Raw genomic sequence first — 19,754 nt, 5'->3', positions numbered from 1 at the left:
CGTTCTGGCCTGGCAAATACTCACCTGCACCTCTGCAAAGGACTAATGTGAAGAAAATCACACAAAGCACTTTCTGCTTCTCTTTGGTCTTGCTGATGCTGCACTGGCAGGGTAGATTTGATGCCTGTTTTCTGAAACAACTTGGAGGCCTGAGGTATTTCTTTGTCAGTTGAAGAATTAGTAAACAAAATTCCTGTTGAGACATTCAGTGGCAGAAAAAGACATCGTGATTAAGATTCACCAGAAAGGATTAGAATTTTACAGTAAGAGTGAAACCCAAGGAAGTATTAATCTGAGCATATATTTCAATGTACAATCATGCCAGCTGACAAGCAAATTAGATTTGAATGCAGTGGCACCAGCACCAGTGTAAAGTTCTGCATAAAGAGAGGCCTTGGACACTGCTCTTTTGACTTTGCTAGAAACACTTGAGGGAAAAGCCCCAGACTCCTGATAGACACTGGCAGGTCTCACTCTGTTTCAGAAATGCTAAAGATGAAAACATCAAGAGTGCAAGCACAGTGACAGGAGTGTTGATGTTACTCTGTTGAACACATGAAAATAAGTGACGATGCCTAATGCAAGGCACTGCAATAACCACACTCTCTGAATGTGAATGCAGTGTTTCTGAAAGGTACTTCTTGACCTCTGAATCTTCAATCTGCAAAAGAGATCTGAGCTATAATGAATATAGGAAGACGCTACATGATAGCCATGGTGCCTTGCTAGCAAACCTGTCTCCAGAGGGTTGATTGCAGGCAAAAAGAAGAAAGTTCTAATGGAAATCAGCTGATACAATCAACCCTACTAAATCCACTTCACTTATCTATAACCACTTTTAAGAGCCTATTGTAAAGTTATTTTGCATTGCAAGCATTTGTCCTTCAGTTGTTGAAGGGAAACAACCAGCTCATTTTGTAGATGAGCCATCAGTTTCTGGATACTGCTGCTCTGAGTCAAGCAAACTGCATTACCAAGTCCCATCAATGCTAGATTTCTTGGGCATGCCAGATGTCCTCTCACTTACAGAAAGAAAAATAATAAATCAGTGTCCTCAAAAGCACCAAGAAAAACGCTAACTGACTCACACTGGGGCCAAGTATATACTTAAGAATTATAAAATACCCCCTTTTTGATGATTTTACAGCAGAGATAGCCCCCCAATTTTTGTCAGCAATGTGAAAATGCTATTCCTGTCCTAGCTCAGCTTACCCTGCTATCTTACCCTAGGGTGAGGTGGGGAAGTAATACTACAAAAGCTTTTCAAAGATACTCCATGCAAACAAAGCAGAGGTCTCTGTATATTTTTCTCTGATGTCTTTTCTTCTCACAGCCAACTTCTGCTCTTTTAATCAAACACAGCTCTGGATAAGATGCTGTAATTTTAGTTGTTATTAAAGTCTAAAGTGATTTTCCTGCATTCACTTGTTCCTGACACTGAATATTCATAGCAGAGTTCTGTTTATACTTTCACTTTTTTTTATCTGATGTTATTGTTGTGAAAATTAAAGAAGTGTCAGAATTGTACTGCCTTTCATGCGGGAATACAGTGACTTTCAGGTTCACTCTTAAACCCAGTGACACAGGTTTAAAAGAAGCTATTAAAAAATCTGAAATGGGGCATCTTTATTAATAAGGCTAGCTGACTCAAATGATTTTATTAGAATGTCCTTTGCTATTTTTCCTTGGATGTTAGGTGAGGAGCATATACAGAAATCCCTGTTACCCATCATACAATCCATAGACTCATATTACTGTAAAAAAATCACTCAGTTAAAGTTCACACAAAACAAAAGTGAAATTACCCCAAAGGAATCTCTGTGTTTCAAGACAATTTTCTTGCTGAGTTTCAAATATTAAAACTCTCCCAGTTGTTAAATAAAGAGTGATGAGAAAATGCATGCAATTTTAATTTCCACTGGGATTATGCCTGGTGTGAGGCAATCATGTTGTTAGATATTTTTCTAAAGACTAAAACAATGTTATAGCATCTGTGAAGGATGTTATGAAGAACAAGGTACTGAAATAAAAACATTTTTATCCCAGATTGGCTACTTGTAAGCCTTTTTGCTGAAATTGCTTGGATCGGAATTTATGCAAAGCTTTATTATCTAAGACACTTAAGCTCAATGTGGTTTAAATGATGTACCTATTAGCTTATATATCTTGTAGTTGGTGAATGTTTGATACATTAACTAAAGAAAATCTATGTAAGTCCAGTGGGTATTTAAAAAACATAACATAATGTTCACTTGTTTACCCCCCCAGCAGTGCCAAAGTAACAGCATTCTTTAAAATCAAAGCTGATGTTCACGATGCTCTCTGCAAAGCCCCTGGTTAGTGGAGTTGTTGGGTATTTCCAACACCTGTGCACCCGCCTTTGTCCTCTGGGGTCTGGCAGGATTTCAGCTGCTCTTAAAAGATATTTGTAGGGAGACCAAAAAATGGGGAATGACAAAGAGAAACTTTCAAAAACAAATTACAGTCTTAAATATAACTAGTTCATAATCCCTAGCTCATAATCAGGCACTGAGAACCAGATATACCAGATATGAAGTATCACACTGTAATTGTAAGGAGGAATTTGCTTGGGAGATGACTTTGGCTCTGGCTGGGAAAGAATTTAAAGGGATTTACTAAACAGCTCCATTGTCAGGAAACTAAAAATGTCAGCAGAGACTATGAAAGCATACTGCTAGAAAAGCAAACATTACCTTGTTTGCTTTTGTTTACAGTTTTGTGTGTCAGATCTGTAACTTTTCCTAAAATGCTTCAATCTGGAGAAAGGAAATAACACTAATGATAATACTTACTATCAGAAAAACGTGTCTTTCTTGTAATTGAGGATAAATATTACAATATTGACAGTAAATACTGACAATAATGTATGTTTCAGTTACTGCACTTTAAATGTGGCAAACCAAAAAGTCATGGGACGTGCCTTCCTCAGACTCCTCTTCCTGCTCACACAAAAATAAATCTTGAAAACTTTTAGGAACCTACAAAGTCATTTTCTTCTTTTCTATTAGTAGTATTATTCAGTAACATGCTTTAGATAAGGGTGGGTTAGGAGAAATACTGATTTTCACATAATTTCACTTTCAGACAGTTTTCATAAAGGAAACTGCTCTCTAGGAAATGAATTATCCAGCCAAAGTTAAGGTGAAACCATTTTTTTCCAAATCTCCTTATATTTTATTGTCCTGATGCAGGAGTTTTCCAAGGGAGACATTCTAGAGGAATTTCCTAGATTAGAGGGCAGCTTGTTTGCTTTGTGTTGTTTCCCATTAAGTTCCAAACTTCTTCACGGAATGGACAAAATCTCAGCAACTGAATCACATTTGTGGCTCTTGGGCTAACACTTGTCTGAATGTGAGGAATGGGTAATGGTAGGAATTTTACCATGTATTCCTTGACAGGCAGTTAAATAGCTGAGAAGAGCTGTGAGAGTGACTGGGAGTTTATGTATCCTGGAGATATGGACAAAAACAAAGGGAAATAGGAAAGAAGTGAGAAAAAAAATTAAGCAGCAAAATCAGCAGTTACTCTAGCAGAATTATACTGCTGGTTCATTCTTTTGGACTTGATTTAGAAAGAAAAATAATAGGCACATTTTTTCAGATTTATTATGTCTGGAGGTGGTATATTTAAGCTGAATAGACAGAGTGGGTGATAGGAGTGAGAATGTAATGATAATACTAATTAGGGGGAATTTCAAGGCCAACCAAAAGCAAAGGAGACAATCTCTTTGCTCCCCCCCCCACCCCAGACTATTGACAAAGTGGCACCTCTTTCATTTCTAGACATTTCCAAAGACAAACTGGGACAAAACAGTAGTAAAAAGGACAAAACAATGCCAGAATCAGGTTCTTGCAACAGTTCCAGCAAAAGCTGTTTCAAAGCCACGTCAACAATGGCAGCAAATCCAAAAGCTACAATACGAGCTCTAGGAGATACTGCACCTTTTTCCTTCCTTTTGAAAGGAAGAACCATCTGTCAGGTGTTAGTCCCTTAGAGGCTGACATGAAAGACCCTCACATTTCGATTTCCACCCACCCAGCAGTGCAGAGATTTCTCTAGATCAGTCCTATCTGACTCATTCCCATGAGACAGAGAGCACATAAAGCCATCCTTACAGCCTGCAACTTTGGTAGTCTCCATGTGTGTTTTTACAGGGCTGGCCTGTATTTGTGGTAGCCCTGAGCTCCATCTCTAAGGTTTCTCCAAACCCAATGCCAGCCTTGACAGCTTTTGTAAATTATGTGGGAATTTATCTAGGGATGCCAGAAAGCCTGTACCAGTTCCAATAGCAAAGCTCAGACCTGTGCAGGGGCATTACCACATACCAGAGAACCCATTTTCCCACAAAGTTACTACAGCTTGGGCTACAGCTTGCTAAATGGGTAGCAAAGAGGTCAACATCTGGCTAATTTCTCCTAAATGGCCAACAAGGTTTTAAAACCCACAGGGTCAGAAAATCTCCGTCTCCACTGTGTGTCAGAAACACAAAGCAACTTGACCTGGCTCTTGATTTACCTTTATTGTATCTGAAATTCTAAAAAAAACATTCTCAAAAATATGTAAGACAGTTTTGCATGTGCAAGAACACCACTTAAAAAATAAGACAATACCATTGGGATTAGAAGAGTCTGCAGTTTACTGAATGACACTGTAGCTGTCAAAAATGTAAACCATAGACACAAAAGTTGAAATCAGAGACAAAAGGCAAACCTAAATGTCTCTGATGACTTCTGTACAAAAAGGGACATTTCAGAGCTCATGCTGATGTAAACAGGAAGGAAAGAAAAGCCAGGCCCTGAATCAGGAAAAGTCAGTTCTATTTCCCTCCATAGACTGTGTAAACGATGGGTATATTTAAACTCAAGTCTCAAAGACAGAGAATGGGAGATTAATACTCTCTACTTCTGTCCTGCCTAATAAGATTGTAAGATCTCTCATTAATTGTTTGTCCCAGTCATAGCACAGCTGAGACCAGACCTCCTTTGGGGCCCCTCTACTTTATGATGCAATTAATGCACATAACCCTATGCCATTTATAGTTCTTGAGCCCCACTGAGTAACATGTGCTGGGATGACAGCTTTTTGTGATCGCCAGTGTCTCACTGGCAGCAAGTCTCATTTAAGTCTGCATCTTTTGCATCTACCTGTTTTGCGTTATAACCCTCTAAGGTTGTGAGTGCTGGAGCTGATGAAAAGCAAGAGTAAATCAGAGATGCACTAGGTAACTATTCACAGACATCCAACAGGCCAACTCTCCTTTATTTTACTTACAAAGGAAGGTTTAAGTGGAAAAATGCAAAACCTCAACTGGGACGCCACTTCCTGCTTTAGGGTGACATTTTTTGTCAGTGCAAGGAGGATTTTGCTTAGTCTTTCTGTCCCACTTCACCTCTTCCAAAGCCATTTCTATTTCTCCACTGAAGAGATTTCCAGCCACAACTGCTTCATCATTAGATAAATTGCTTCTCTGTGCCAGAAAGATTTCATCTTATGTATTTGTTTATTTAACCTGCGTACCTCCATGAACTAACATCTTCTCTGCGTTTAATAGGCAGTAGCGGGGCATGTGAATCAAAGCTATGTTCTGCTGAAACTGCAAGATGAAACACAAGGGCACTTCTAACTTCAGGGAGTTTTGTAGAGAGAAAATAGGAAGTGAAACAACTTTAAAAAATGCACACTTTTCTAATGCATTAAAGCCCTCATTGCTTTTGCCAAAACTTCACTTTTAAGAAGAACCAGCTGTGGATTTGATTTCCATGCTTCTCAGCCATAAGTCAATAGAGGATTCAATAGAGGATTCAATTTTAGAGCACAAGACCTATAACACACAGTGTGAATCATCTCTTGTCTGCATATAAGATAGCACAGATAGATAACATGCTTAGTGAAAGCTTTATCACCAAGGAAACACATTCATAAGCATTGAATCGAGCACCTTAACATTTACCACTCACTTTTGAAAAAATGCCAGCTGTAAATAAGTCCATACTCATAACCAGAAATATGTGGTATCTATCACTCATGCCTAGTTTAAGAATTGCTCATCACCTAAGAGTGGCAATGGGCAAAGCCAATTTGCAAAAGTTCAGAGCTTCTGGAGATTTGGACTCTGATCTACCAGAAGTTAATTGTTTCAGAGAGATAATAATTTTTTGGTAATTATGTCCAACCAATCCATAAGTAACCCGTCACAGAATAGGTTTTATCTAGTGCCACTTGCTATTTCCTAAAGGTCATGGAATCTCTTTTTCTCACCTCTAACGGCTCACCTTTCCTGGGTGCACTATGGGGAAGCATAATTCCAGCAGAGTGGAAATTCAGTCAGCAAATGAGGCATCGACATAAATATTCATGGGGGAAAAAAACTTTTGAAAAAATGTTGAGGAAAGAGAGAAGGTAAATCACAGCATCCTCGGGAGGCCATTAAGATCTGCACTGACAATTTACAGAGATTTGCTTAAAATTTTGTCTGTAATTTGAGAGGTGTTATCATACTTACCAATTTATCCCCTTCTTCACAGTATTCAGGCATCTCTTAGTGCTGGACACTTGATTGAGGATGGAACAGCTGCCCAGATGCCATGCTGCACACCTTCGTCATATCCTTGATTTACAGTATGGGAATTAGCAAGGGAAATCATTCTCAATTACTGAGGGAAATACCCATGCCTCAGTCAATATACAACAGTTGTTGACTTCCTAACTAGAATTCCTTCTCTACTTTTCAAACCTGGACCTGACACAAAGGTAAGCAATGGGAGAAGCACATGAATTCACAGGACCACTCCCATGTAAAGGTTAAGTTTCTGCACAAGCACTATAAGACGCACTGGGTATTATCTCAAGATAGAGTCCAAGTGGAGTTCAGCACAACTTAATATGGTAGTGATCCAGTTTCAAGACAAAAAAATAGCAGGAAAAAATTAAAAATGCTTGATTTTGAACTTGTTTTTGCTTGTGGCTGTGGTACTGAGAGTGAACACTTCTGTTGACTTTGGTAGGAAATGAGGGAAGCTGATGCTGTGTGCCTTTAGAAAGCTGGCTCTGGAAACACACTATATACTTACAATATTTGACTCCTTGCAGTTAATCCTACAAAGATTACATTCATAGAGACCTTTGTTTAACTGGGAATCCTCTGAACTCAATCTATGTCTGCCTTCTGTCTGCTTCCATAAGGATAAAGAGATACAAATAAATGTAGGCATTTGCCAGCTCAGGACTCAAATCATCAGCAGTCATCGTAATGCCCACAGGAATCTGAGATGTAGAATACCAGAATCCAGCATCAGAATTTGACCGTTCAATGAAGAATGAGATATAAAGGATTACTTTAAAATCACTGATCATGATGAAAAAGAACATTGACTGGTGGGTAATGACGCAATCTTGAACTCTCACACCATATCTCGGTAAATATTACTGCACTATAATTGAGTTCATCAGGTTCCATGAGCATGCCCATACTTTCTTCTCCATTTCTGGATGATTTCCATTGGTGCTATGCAAAGGACACTACAGTCTACTGGGAGGCTGCCTGTGCTAAGCCAAAGTGTATTCTTTTCAATTGTTTATTTCACCCTTGTTTGTAGCTTATCAGCTCTCAGATCCTCTCTAATGAGGACAGTGATCAGAGGGCTAGAACATACAAACATTTTATAAGGACAAATTAGAGGCAATGTTAAGGTTTCCTCCTTTTTTTTCCCTTTTTCTCTGATCTAAAGAAAACCTTTTGTTCAACCCTGATGGCATAAAAGAAGGTGATGTCATAATTTATGGTATGAAACTGGTTACTAAAATGTCATTACACAAGTGATGTTTTAATTGATGATGTTAAACTGGTTAGCAGGAAAGTGTGAAGTGTCACTTTCATGACATAAACTGCCAGTTATGATTATATAATATCAATTATTCTTTGGAAAACTGCATTAGATCAGTTAGTTCTGAACCAATGTAGTTGGGGCAGGTTCATATTTTTTTAAAAGCTGTTCATCCTGTTCTCATTATTAGGAGTAAAATATACTTTGGATGCAGTTTAGACTTCTATAACTCTCCCCTTGAAACATAATACTTACCTTTCTCATTTGCCCTTTCAGCTGCCATCAGACCACAGTGAGCTAAAAAGAAAGCAGTGAGATAAATTGTATAGCCTTAACTGAGCTTGCCTTGTTCTGCAATCTTACAGAAACCAAACTTTTGAGTTGAAGGTAGACAAAAATAACATAACATAATTTTAATAGTAGGTTAAATATAGAACATTAGGATTTGCTGACAGGATGTTGGTTACTATGAGCCCTGCTTTGACGCTCGATCTCCTAAAGCTTTAGCGTCCAGCTGCTCTTCGAATTCCTCTAAATCTTATTTAGGCACAGAACCAAAAGCACATATTAATATCCAAAACATATGTAGCCAGATCTTAAAAACTTAATCCCTTCTAGGGATAGTTACAAGTAAAAGCAGCAAGTTTAGTTCATATATACTCTCTGGGTCTAACAGGAGTAGGATGAATCACCACTGATGCTGATCTGATCTAGCAAGTTTATAACATTTCCCTAGTCAAAGCTGCATTTTGTTCCTTGCTGTCAGTGACACATCTCTGGCTAACTGGCAAAGCTATTCAGAGATGCCCTGATAACAAGTTAGATGCAGCGTAACAGGATGAGATTTTTATGGGAATTTCCCAGCTGAAATCTTATCTATTTTATAGGAGAACAGGTACACTCACATTAACGAGGGTGACAGCAACAGGCAGGAATATCTCTTGGTCAAGACTGTTGGATTTGTCTGAATTTAAATAAAAGGATTGCTCCCTATTTTAAAATAGCAACAAATTACAATGGACAGATAAATTATGTACATCCATGCAAACATGGATGAGAGATGACCCTGAGAGATGGCAAGGACTCCAAAGCCAACAAAAGTTGGCTGCTAAGTAAGCCACACTATTACTTTCCTGAATAGCTTTGTGCTCAGACCAATGCTGCCTTATAATGAAAGCTGGATGCAGAGGTGACTATAAGGGCCACACTTCTTTTCACTCCTTTCCCACACTAACTTTGACCAGCTCAGAAGCCGCACTTCATGGCAGAGGTCTTGGAGGCTTGATCAAAGCAGTTATGGAAAGTCCCAGGGAGGAACTGCAAAGAGGCAAAGGAAGAGCGTGCGAAGAAATACTCAGAAACACACACGTGATTTTCATTAGGCTTAATGGAGATGGTGGAAATTAATCTGCAGGGCAAGGCTTTGAAAACTTACCTCATGATTTCATCCATGCAAAAAGAATCTGTTGTCTCCTTTTAAGTCTCTTGTTCTCTACATGGCTTTGCAAGTAATGAATTTTGGTATTATTCCACTTCCCCAATCTTTCCCACAAGCTTAATGATGATTACTGACCTGAGTTCACTAAATGAAAAAAAAAAGAAAAGAAAGAAAATTAGAAAACAGGAAAGAAAGAAAATTAGAAAACAGGAGAGAACGATGCAAAGTTTTGATTATCTGTATGTACCAGGTGTTTTATTACCCACATATCTCCAGGTAGCATTCTACCTGTCAGATTTTGGGGATGCACCAGTTCCATTAGATATCAGATCCTTAATGCAGATGGTCAAATAATGTCAAAATTTTGAAAGTTTATCCCCTTACACCTGTTATCACGTCTGCTCTATCCCAGTCATTCTCATTAGAGCCATGTAACTATTTTTCTCTTTCTCCTGTCTATAATTATTTAAAACACACTTTCAAGCCAGAGAGAGCTCGCATCAGGTGTGTAAGTGATGTATCATATCACTCTGATTTACATAACAAGTCAGATAACATCTAAGCATTAAAGTGTGCACACTTGTTGACATGACAGAAGGCTGAAATCCTGTGAGACAGCTGCCTCTTAAAAGAAAGATGAGGATGAAAATGCTTTCAAAACCTTAGCAGGTTGAACCTGCCCACCCATGTAGTTGCTGCACCGTGGAAACACACCCGTAGCGCATGGTAGTACCGAACAATCTGCAACAAAGCTCCGGCTTACAAAAGCGAAATTCCTGCTAACATTTCATTGCAACTGGAAGAAAGCACTGAGACACTGGTGGGTTTTCTTAAAAGTTATATCATAATTTATAATTGGTTGTTAATTAATGTCAGATCACAGTGGAATTCCTATGGAATTGCAGAGTGGAGCCTCTTTAATTACTGGTTTATAATTATAAATCTCATTGGAATGAATAACACAGGAACTGTAATAAATGATTATGATCTTGGAAGACTTCTTGGACTAATAAAAATCTTCATACATGCATCTTAAGCAATTTTAGAAGCCGCCTTCATCTGGGGCAGAAAACATATTCCATGATGCACGACTCCCATCCTTGCATTATGCAAAAAACAAAGAGAAAAAAATCTTAAATGCTATTTCACAACTAGAGTGATTACACCTTGTGAAATGAAAAATACATCTCAGGTTGCTTGGCACGACAGCTTGCAATCTGTGTACACTGTAGATCACTAAGGTAAGACCCTTTCCACTGTTACTCTTTGGTTTTGTTATTCTCTACTGATTTGCCTGGCTGCGAAAGATCCTCTCTTCAATCAAATAGTACAGGCCTGCAGCTTCCTGCTCAGGTTGTTATGATCTGTGCTATACTTGCATACAATCAAGAATGAGATGATTAGTACTGTGCATGTTCACTGTTAATTAAGTGTACCCACAGCAGTTTGTCCTATGTTCTGCTGCACACATTTGTACCTCCCTAAATACCCGTGGGTAGAGAATTACAACTATAACAGCTTTACACCAGTACCCTACACACCAAAAGCTGATGCGATATGTATCTTGTTAAGAATCTGTTCAACCATCTTTTCCTCCTTTCAGTTTAACTTTGGGTTGTATGAAATGAAACAGAAATTGCAGTGCCTGCCACACAAAAAAGCTCTACAAGAAGAGCTTCCAGTAGAGGAACTCGTCACTGCAACACATTCATGAAGCAGAAGGAGGAGGAGGAGGCAGCTGCCTCCCTGTCTTGTCAGTGCCACAACAGCATGGGACCACAGACAGACCTGTGTACACATATCCCCTGCTCTCAGCCAAAGTCATTCACAAGGACCTTATCTTTAGAATTTGGTTGAATCCAATAATTGTTTTCATAATTGGCTTTTTCCTGAGCCCCACCAGCTTCTTTTTTTGTCCCAAGTCCATTCACTTTCTCCCATTCTCCAGATTGCTAGTTACTGCTTTCAGCCATCCTCCTAAGACTTGTTTTTCCTCCACAAAGACATGAGCCCCTCCTCCCCTACTTCTAAGAACATTGTTTTTCTCTGTTTCTTGTATTTTCCCCCAGTCCTCTCACAGTTCTGTTTCTCTGTGCCTTTGAGGCTACAACCCTGCATTTCTCCCTGTGTCCCATGTACAGCTGTGGGAACCTCTAAACCTGCCAATATGCACTTTGTAAAAGCTTGTTGCAGATCTGATGGGTTTAATTTTGTGAGCCAAGAAACTCAGGCTTACAACATAATTGATCCTAACAAATTGAAAGAGGAACTATGGCCCCTACCTAAAATAAAAGACAATCACAGTGAATTAAAGGTCAAGGCATAAAGGACTGTGCAGAGGAACAACACTGGGAAATAAGAACAAATGTAATACAGGCTATAGTGGAGTTAAACCAGAGATGAATTTTACTAAATAAAACATAAGAAACCTATTTCCTGTACTAATTACTCTGCTTCTTAGAGAAGTGTAATGTTGGCATCAGCCTTCAGACTAAATTGCACCACAAAACCCCAACACTTAACAGTGTCTTAGCCTACACATTAGTCAGGCTTTACCAATTCTTATTTTGGCTAGCTGTTGTTTATTTGCTGACAAATTTTCATTGCAGATTTTATTAAGTGGAAAGATGCTCCTCGAATAGGAGAACTGCTATTCAAAGGCTTTAAGTAACCACACAATATTGTTTGATTTTTGACTATCCATTTGTTTCTCATTCCACTTTCCAAAAGTGTTCCTTTAGTAAATGCAGACCAGCAGTGCCAAGAGGGCCTAAGAGGGCAACTTCCCTACAGTGCTTCCATGAAATACACAGGTTACAGTCACTAACACAGGCAAAAGAACAGCTCGTTTCTCCTCATTCATTTTGTTGGCAGAACAAAAGGACGGCACATTAGCAAGAGACTTTCATATGGACACTGGAATTAATCAGACTCAAGTTTGCCTTCCCTTAAATCACAGGGTCATGCAAAGGTGGAGAGAAGAATTTGCAGTTGTATCTTTGCAGGACTGCATTCTCAATTCTGCTCAACGTAACGGAGTCCTAGTGCCTTGGATTGCTGATTATTACAATCACCAACAGACACACATACAGATTCAGGGAAAGTGTTCAAACTCTCACATTTGTATTCATTTTACTTTGACTTGACTGGAATCATAAAAGGAATGTGTAAACGAGGAGAGCCTGTTGCTGAAATGAAGTTGAATTTTTTCCCCACAGAAACTTGGGTTCATGACAGCTTTTTGTTGGGCAGGACATTAGCCTTTTGTAATTTATTGCTTTTAGATTAAATCTGGGGAAACTCAATATTGCAGTTGAATGATTAGAGCAATACCCCTTGGAGTAATAAATTTGCTTTGGTGCTGTGCATCTCCCGATCATGTTTCCCTTCTAATTACATTTACATAAATGATATTCTGCAAAATTAAATTAACATTCAAACCGTTACGCTGGCAAGGAGAGACAAAAATTAGTTACAAACTTACATCCCTAAAAAAACCTAAATGACACCTCGTTCTTTCCACAAACTGAATCACAGCTATCCCCCAAAGCGTCTCACACACAACTGATTACTCTAGTTGGTTAATCACAGACCTAGATGCTCTGCTCCCCCTTTCGGAAGTTTGTAGCTTGAGGTCCTGCTTTCCGCAGGGTCTCATTAAATAGAAGCAATTGGTGACAATCCAGATTTGGTTAGTGAAGTGCTCTGTTCAGACCTACATTTGATTTCTACAGTTTTGGCCACAGCTTTTCCTCAGCGCTTCCCTGTCTTGGCTCCTGCACATCATTCCTCTAGTAGGGAGCCAGAAGGCGCTTGGTGAGGCTCCCTGTGAACGTAGACTCAGTGCTGCCCTAGCACCCTCCTGACCAGGCTGAAGAAAGATGTTCTTGCTCTTCATAACATCCCCAGTGCCATACTGGCTGGCTAGCAGCACCATGCTTTCTTGGGCTGTTCTCCAACCCATGGATGGGTGCAGGGCAACACAGAGCAAGTTTTCACTTGCCAAGAGGAGGGACCCTTATCCTGATGAGAATAAAAGAGTGTCAGCCTACTGCTGGCTCAGGAAGCCAGTCTTCAACAGCTTTTCCGACATCTGAAGTTTAAATGGATTGTGATATGCAGTGTTGATTTGCCTAAGGTCACTGATCTCCTGGCTACTCAATCTATTTTCTCAGCGCTGTATGAGGAATGGTAACTTTTGCAGAGAGAAATTGTTTCCTAAGACCTACCTGGAAGAGCTTTATTTTTGTTGTCCAGTAGAGGATCTGCCACTTCAGATACCCACCCACTGTAAAGACACAGTACGTCCGTCTCCTCTCTACTTTCTTTCATCTTTTGATGCCATTAATCATAGAATCATAGAATAGTTAGGGTTGGAAAGGATCTTAAGATCATCTAGTTCCAACCCCCCTGCCATGGGCAGGGACACCTCACACTAAACCATATCACACAAGGCTTCATCCAACCTGGTCTTGAACACTGCCAGGGATGGAGCATTCACCACCTCCCTGGGCAACCCATTCCAGTACCTCACCACCCTAACAGTAAAGAATATCCAGTCTAAACCTCTGCTGTTTAAGTTTCAACCCGTTAGCCCTTGTCCTATCACTACAGTCACATGTCATATTCTATGAGCATGAGGCACCACTTGATGTTATTTGCTGACCACGTGCCCACTGCGCTGAAGATCACAATCTTTTCATTCAGGAATTTGATTACTGAATCTTTTCCTGCCTTCCTTTATAATGAAGAGGATATACTGCCAAATATTGAGCAATATCAATGCTTACACAAGTATACTCAAACAATTTTGAGGCATTAGTAACAAAAAAGGAAAATAAAAATCAATATTTATTATATCTCACATGCGTATATACATATACTGTCACATCTGGAACTAGATCTATCAGCTCTACTGAAAATGGGTCTATATGAGTGTGAGCATATATAAATTGGCGTGTTTCAATGGGAGAAAATACAATATCTGGAGAAAAAATTAACATAAAAATGTCAAAGTTGCTGATTAAATAAAGACTGTGTATATATGATCCTAGTTTTCAGTTTGAAACCTGACTGATTTCAACATTTCAATTTCTGAAAACAAAGTTTGCATTCAGCGACTGAATTTCCCTGTTGAAACACATCAACATTTGCATTTTAGAATATTTCAGTTTACTTGGCAAAGAGATTGCTGGGTTTTTCTCCCAAAAAAGAACGCTGAGCAGCCTGGCATTTGTTTGAGAACCTAATTTAATTTTCCCTAAACTTCACAGTTTCTGTATTTCCATAGGTCCTACAATAAATACAGTTAATTAGTTGTAGACATAACATTTAGAGACCGTATTTTCTGAAAGTGTTTGATTGCAGTGAGTCATCTGCACGACTGTCCTCTTTCCAGGACTACATTACATTCCTGTCTTCCTCACCCTGGTAAATATAAAATGCCAAACACTCCAGAATTTCTGTTAAAGAATCTTTCCTCACAGCGCTATGGCCAAGGCCCATTTAGAGCCATAACAGACTTCTTTGGCACACAAGTTGCCTGGAAAGACCAGGCCAATTTATATGTTCAGGACCATATGACAAACATCTGTTTCACTGCAAGGATTGCTAGGGTATAACCAGGGGTACCAAACACAAGTCACATAGGAAATCTTGGTGCAGGTTCATTGACTGAAACTCCTGGAAAGGACATAACACCCAAACTTCCATTTAATGGAACAAACTCTTACCCCATATGAGACTTTGATGAACTTTATGAATCAGTGAAAATCCAGGGTAGTGATGGAGATGGCACTAATAGAGAATAGCACCAAGCCAGCAAGTACATTTGCAACAACAAGGTTATACAACAGAATTCAAGAAACCTTTCCCTACTCAAGGCTTCCAAACTATAGCTCTAGAACACAGAGCAATATAACTAAAATGTCATAACTAAATTCCACTGCTAGCATTAAATTTTAATGTACTTTATTTCATGAGTCTTTTATATTATTCCTGTTATCATTGCCATGGTACTTTTTCCTATGTGTTTAAAAACCAGCACAGCTTCAAGACACATACAAGTGAAGCACAACAAATACATGCCTGAGAGAGAACTTAATAACTGATGGGAGACTCCTTGTGATTATGAAAAGCAGTAAAGAGAATATGTGAGGCTTCAGCAACATTAACAAGAACTCATGACTAAACACAGGTGTGATTCAGATGGCTGAGGTTATCAGACTCCAGACTATTGGACAGCGTCTGTGAATAAGCCAAGACCATCTGCCAAAGAGAAAAAATACATGTATCTAGAAGCGTGGTTCTTCAAAGCTTTCTGAAAAGGCTCCAAGGTGGGGTTCGAGCATTTGAAAGGTTATGTATAAAGCACAGACACCTTATTTACTTCCTGATCCAGGAGACACTAGATCTCTGAAGAACAGAGTAGGGAAAATCAGAGAAGATATGCAAGTTTGTCAAAAGGTATCTCAATGACAAATGCAAAGAATACCTGAAGGGATGACTGATACTTCCTGTTCTCCAGGATAGCTGGAAATTTTTTATTGTATTTTATCTCTCAGGAATACCATGAAGAAGAGATTCAAAACTGCATTTGGAGCCCATCAGTAGCAACCAGCATAATTATGAGCTAATTGTACCATAAAGGTCAGGCTAATCTCTCCATATCAGAGACTGTATTAATAAACACTTGACCGCTTCAGTACCTCCCTCATTCACCACCCTTTGCACCTGCTTTGAGCAAGAACCCAGCTACCCAGGGGATGGGATGGGTGTGGAGTGGCTCCATTTCAGGCTGCTCTTCTCAAAAAGAAGGTTTTCTTACTCTCCTCAGGGGCTCCCCAAGACAGGCTACCGTGCCTGCAAAGAGCACACCAGTGCATGCACAGGGCATGGCAGCAATTAAGAGAAACTGAAGCTTGCTCTCACAATGCCCATGTTTCTCCACTTCTGCATTTTCAACTGCCTGATTTTTGTTGTTGTTGATGGTGTTTGAAGATTAAATGTTATGTGCAGCAACAGATGTTAGTGATCTCATTCAGAGCTGAATACCATGGTTTGGTTGCGCACCAGAGGCCAAGAACTTTGGCTGTAGATAAGCAAAATCAAAATCTGTTTTAACTGGCATATTCAGTGCATTGTCTATAAACATTCACATTACGAGAATGAAATCAAATCTGCCAAGAGACATTATTATGTCATGAAATATATTTGCCCATCACAAAAGAATGACTAGAAAAGAGTGAAAAAGTGATTACTGAGCTATGTACCAGTGACCTAAATCAGCTCAAAAGCTCCACTAACTGCAAGCAAACATGACCTTGGGGAATAGAATCACAAATATACCTATAGAAAATATCCAAGAAAGAAGCAAGGACATTCTTTGAGGAATAAAGCAAAGAAATCCTGAAGCTTGGCAGCTTCTGCCTTGCTTTGATTGAATGGGTGGCAGCTATTAAAGGTCCGTGCCAAAAGATCAGTATTAGGCTGGATGGTATTTCCCTAGGAATATGAAAAACAACAGCCCAGGAAACAGAAATGCTGTGATACTCATCCATTTTTTTCAAGCATTCACAGATTCTTCACGTAAATATTTGCAAATCACATCAGAAGGGAATCACCAGGAAGATGTTCCAGGAGCTCTTGCTGGAACTGAAGTATTTAAGGGTTTATACTACTATTGTTAGTAACATGGGAGCTGTGTTCTTTCTGGAACACTGAAGGAAGAAGTCTGAGAAGGAAATGCAGGGTTTAAAAGCATGAAGAAGTAACTTGTGCATCAAACTGCTTTTGATGGATTAAAAACTGGAATTGGTTGATAAGAAAAAGTGCAACTATCTGACTTGACTCTGGGGAAATCCTGGGAATCTCATACACCGTTGCAAAATCCTCCCAAACAGTAAGAAAAATACATTTCTTGAAGAAGCAAAGACAAGAAGGATGAATCTGGTGGTATTAAACAGCATCATAGAAAAAAAAAAAACAAGGGAAAACTATTAGGCTTTCTGAATAAAAGCACTGGGCTTTCTGAATAATATAGTATACTCAAAGCAACTCCCTATAGATTTGCCATCTTCAGTTCATGTCTACAAGTGTGTTTCTCCCCTTTCATTGCTCCACTCACTTTTAAACAACACATGAGCTCTGCCAATGTGTGAAGAAAGCAGGGAATAATTAATATTAGTTATAGCTTGAGATATCTATTCAGCAGTAAGTGATCTTTGTGGCCCAGAGGGTCCATCAGGTGCCTTTCTACTGAAGTCAGCGAGCAAACAAAAAAGATATCCAAAGCAAATCCATGTCTCTTCTCTTTCAAGAGAAGAAGAGAAAGATGACACTCTCTCCTCCCCAAAACCAAACACAAAAGCCATCCAAATTTACACCTATGTTTATATTCACTAAAAGATAGGGATTTCCTTCCAGACCCGTGTCCCAAACAGTCAGGAGTTCTGCTGCATCGAAGAGGTAGGACACAGATACCAACAATGTCTCCATAAATGCCCCAGCTATCTGCTTAGCCTCAGATGTAAATCACAGTGAACCAATTGCTAAGCAGGATAAAGAAAATGCTTTTCCTGTCTATTGACAGGGACCTGGGAGATACTAGTAGAGATCATGGAGAGAGTCCCAGTGACTTCAGGGTTCATTAAACACAGTCAGTGTTGTCAGAACTGAGCTGCTGTTATAGATGTGAAGGAGGTTTCACATCACAGTGCTGGAGGACTCCTTTGTGTCTCTTTGGTATGGAGCACTGTATTATTCGCAGAACCAGAAACCTGTTTTTTTGCTAGAATAAAAACATTTGATTGTATTTTGCTGTAAAAACACTGTGATTTGCTGTACTGTCCGTGATTAATGTTGGTCTTTCAAAAAATTGTTTTCCTTTGCACTGTGTAAATAAAGCTTCTCCCCAGTGCTGTTGAAATGCTGGCTTTCATTATGCATAGCAAGGGAGAGACTGAGGATGCTTTATGATCTTTAGCAAGCACCATGGACATTTCTGGAACACAAAATAAAAAAATAAGAGCAAGTAGCATGAAAATGTTCTTTGAGCTAATTTCTCTAACCAGAACATGAACGTTCTTTTTTATTTAGTGTATGTGAACAGTGTTCAAAGCAAAATAACAATCATTCTGAAACTGAGTCTTTATTTTTCTGGTAGGGAGTCAGAACGCTGGAATACCTTCAAAGTGAAAACTTTATATGACAACCGAATTTGAGTATTGGATTTCTTATTTGATGTGACATCTCATCACAAGATCCTCCAGGCACTTTGCATGGATCACCTTCAAAATATAAACATACTAATATTATACTTCTGTTTCTCTGTGGTGCTAGAAATTCACTTTCACAACAACTTATTGGAAGGAAAAGCCACAAGTGTCCACAACTTTTGATACCATATACATCTGCTAAATAAAGGCGATCATGAAGACATTTTCCCTCCCAGTGGTAACTATAATATCCTGCAGAAGCAACAACACTGGAGCTGGCTTTCACAGAAAGGGATTTTGAACACAGTCTGGTAAAAGGGTCAGTTCTTTAGGCCGAGTGGGGCTGTAGACTGCATTGACTCGTATCAAATTTTGTCAGTCATATCATCAGCTGATTATACGTTTCTGACTCGTGAACTGCTTTGAACATGATTTAATAGCTGAATCAGAGCATGAAATACTCTCAAGATCAGCTAAATCTTGGCAGACCTTCAGGTCTGTGGATCACAACTTGGAAACCTCCGATTTCATCCATCTTCCATCATGACGGCTAACAACTGTACCTCACCCTGAAGCAGCCTAATGAGCTAGGTTTGGGCAGTTTGAGAGATGACTAGTAATGAGATCTAACCCTTTCTGCGTGTGTGACATATATGATTTAGAAAACATCCAAAAAGTCTTATTTTCAGGAGATCAGAAGGTAAAGTGTCTTCCAGAAAAGAAGAATGATTGTATCAAACTCACAGGAAGCATCCCCAAGTTTGCATTTGCTATTAGCCTGAAGAGTTTGACTAAACGTGGAGATACTTCTGCATTAATGTTCATTTTTAACAGGAGGTTAAAGCTGAAATGCCACAACAGCCTTGGTTGCTGTAGGAATGTGGAAACATAGGGATATACAAGTTATGCATATCCAGGCACCAAGAGACTGAAATTCAATCTGTCATTCAACAACAATCTTCCTCTTTCATAACCAGCACAAACCAACCATATTCTTCTGACCATCCAGTACCTTACCAGGTCCAATTACTATGTCTCTGATCCTCTCTACATTGCCCTCTGCCCTCTCAAATGCACAAGCACTAACTCAGAAACTATTTCTCACAACATTTATTTCTTTTTTGCTGCACCCTACCAAGGAAAACATTTTTTAACTGATCTCCCAGGCGTCTCTTCTGTCATACCTTCAAATCCCCATCAAGACTGGTTTTTAAAAGACTGCATTCCTAGAAACTGAAAAAAATTGCATGCTCAAAT

Source organism: Melopsittacus undulatus, chromosome 3 (genome assembly GCF_012275295.1).
Source record: "Melopsittacus undulatus isolate bMelUnd1 chromosome 3, bMelUnd1.mat.Z, whole genome shotgun sequence".
Classification (NCBI taxonomy): Eukaryota; Metazoa; Chordata; class Aves; order Psittaciformes; family Psittaculidae; genus Melopsittacus; species Melopsittacus undulatus.
The sequence above is the reverse complement of the archived record's forward strand: the minus strand, read 5'-3'. Positions refer to the sequence as shown.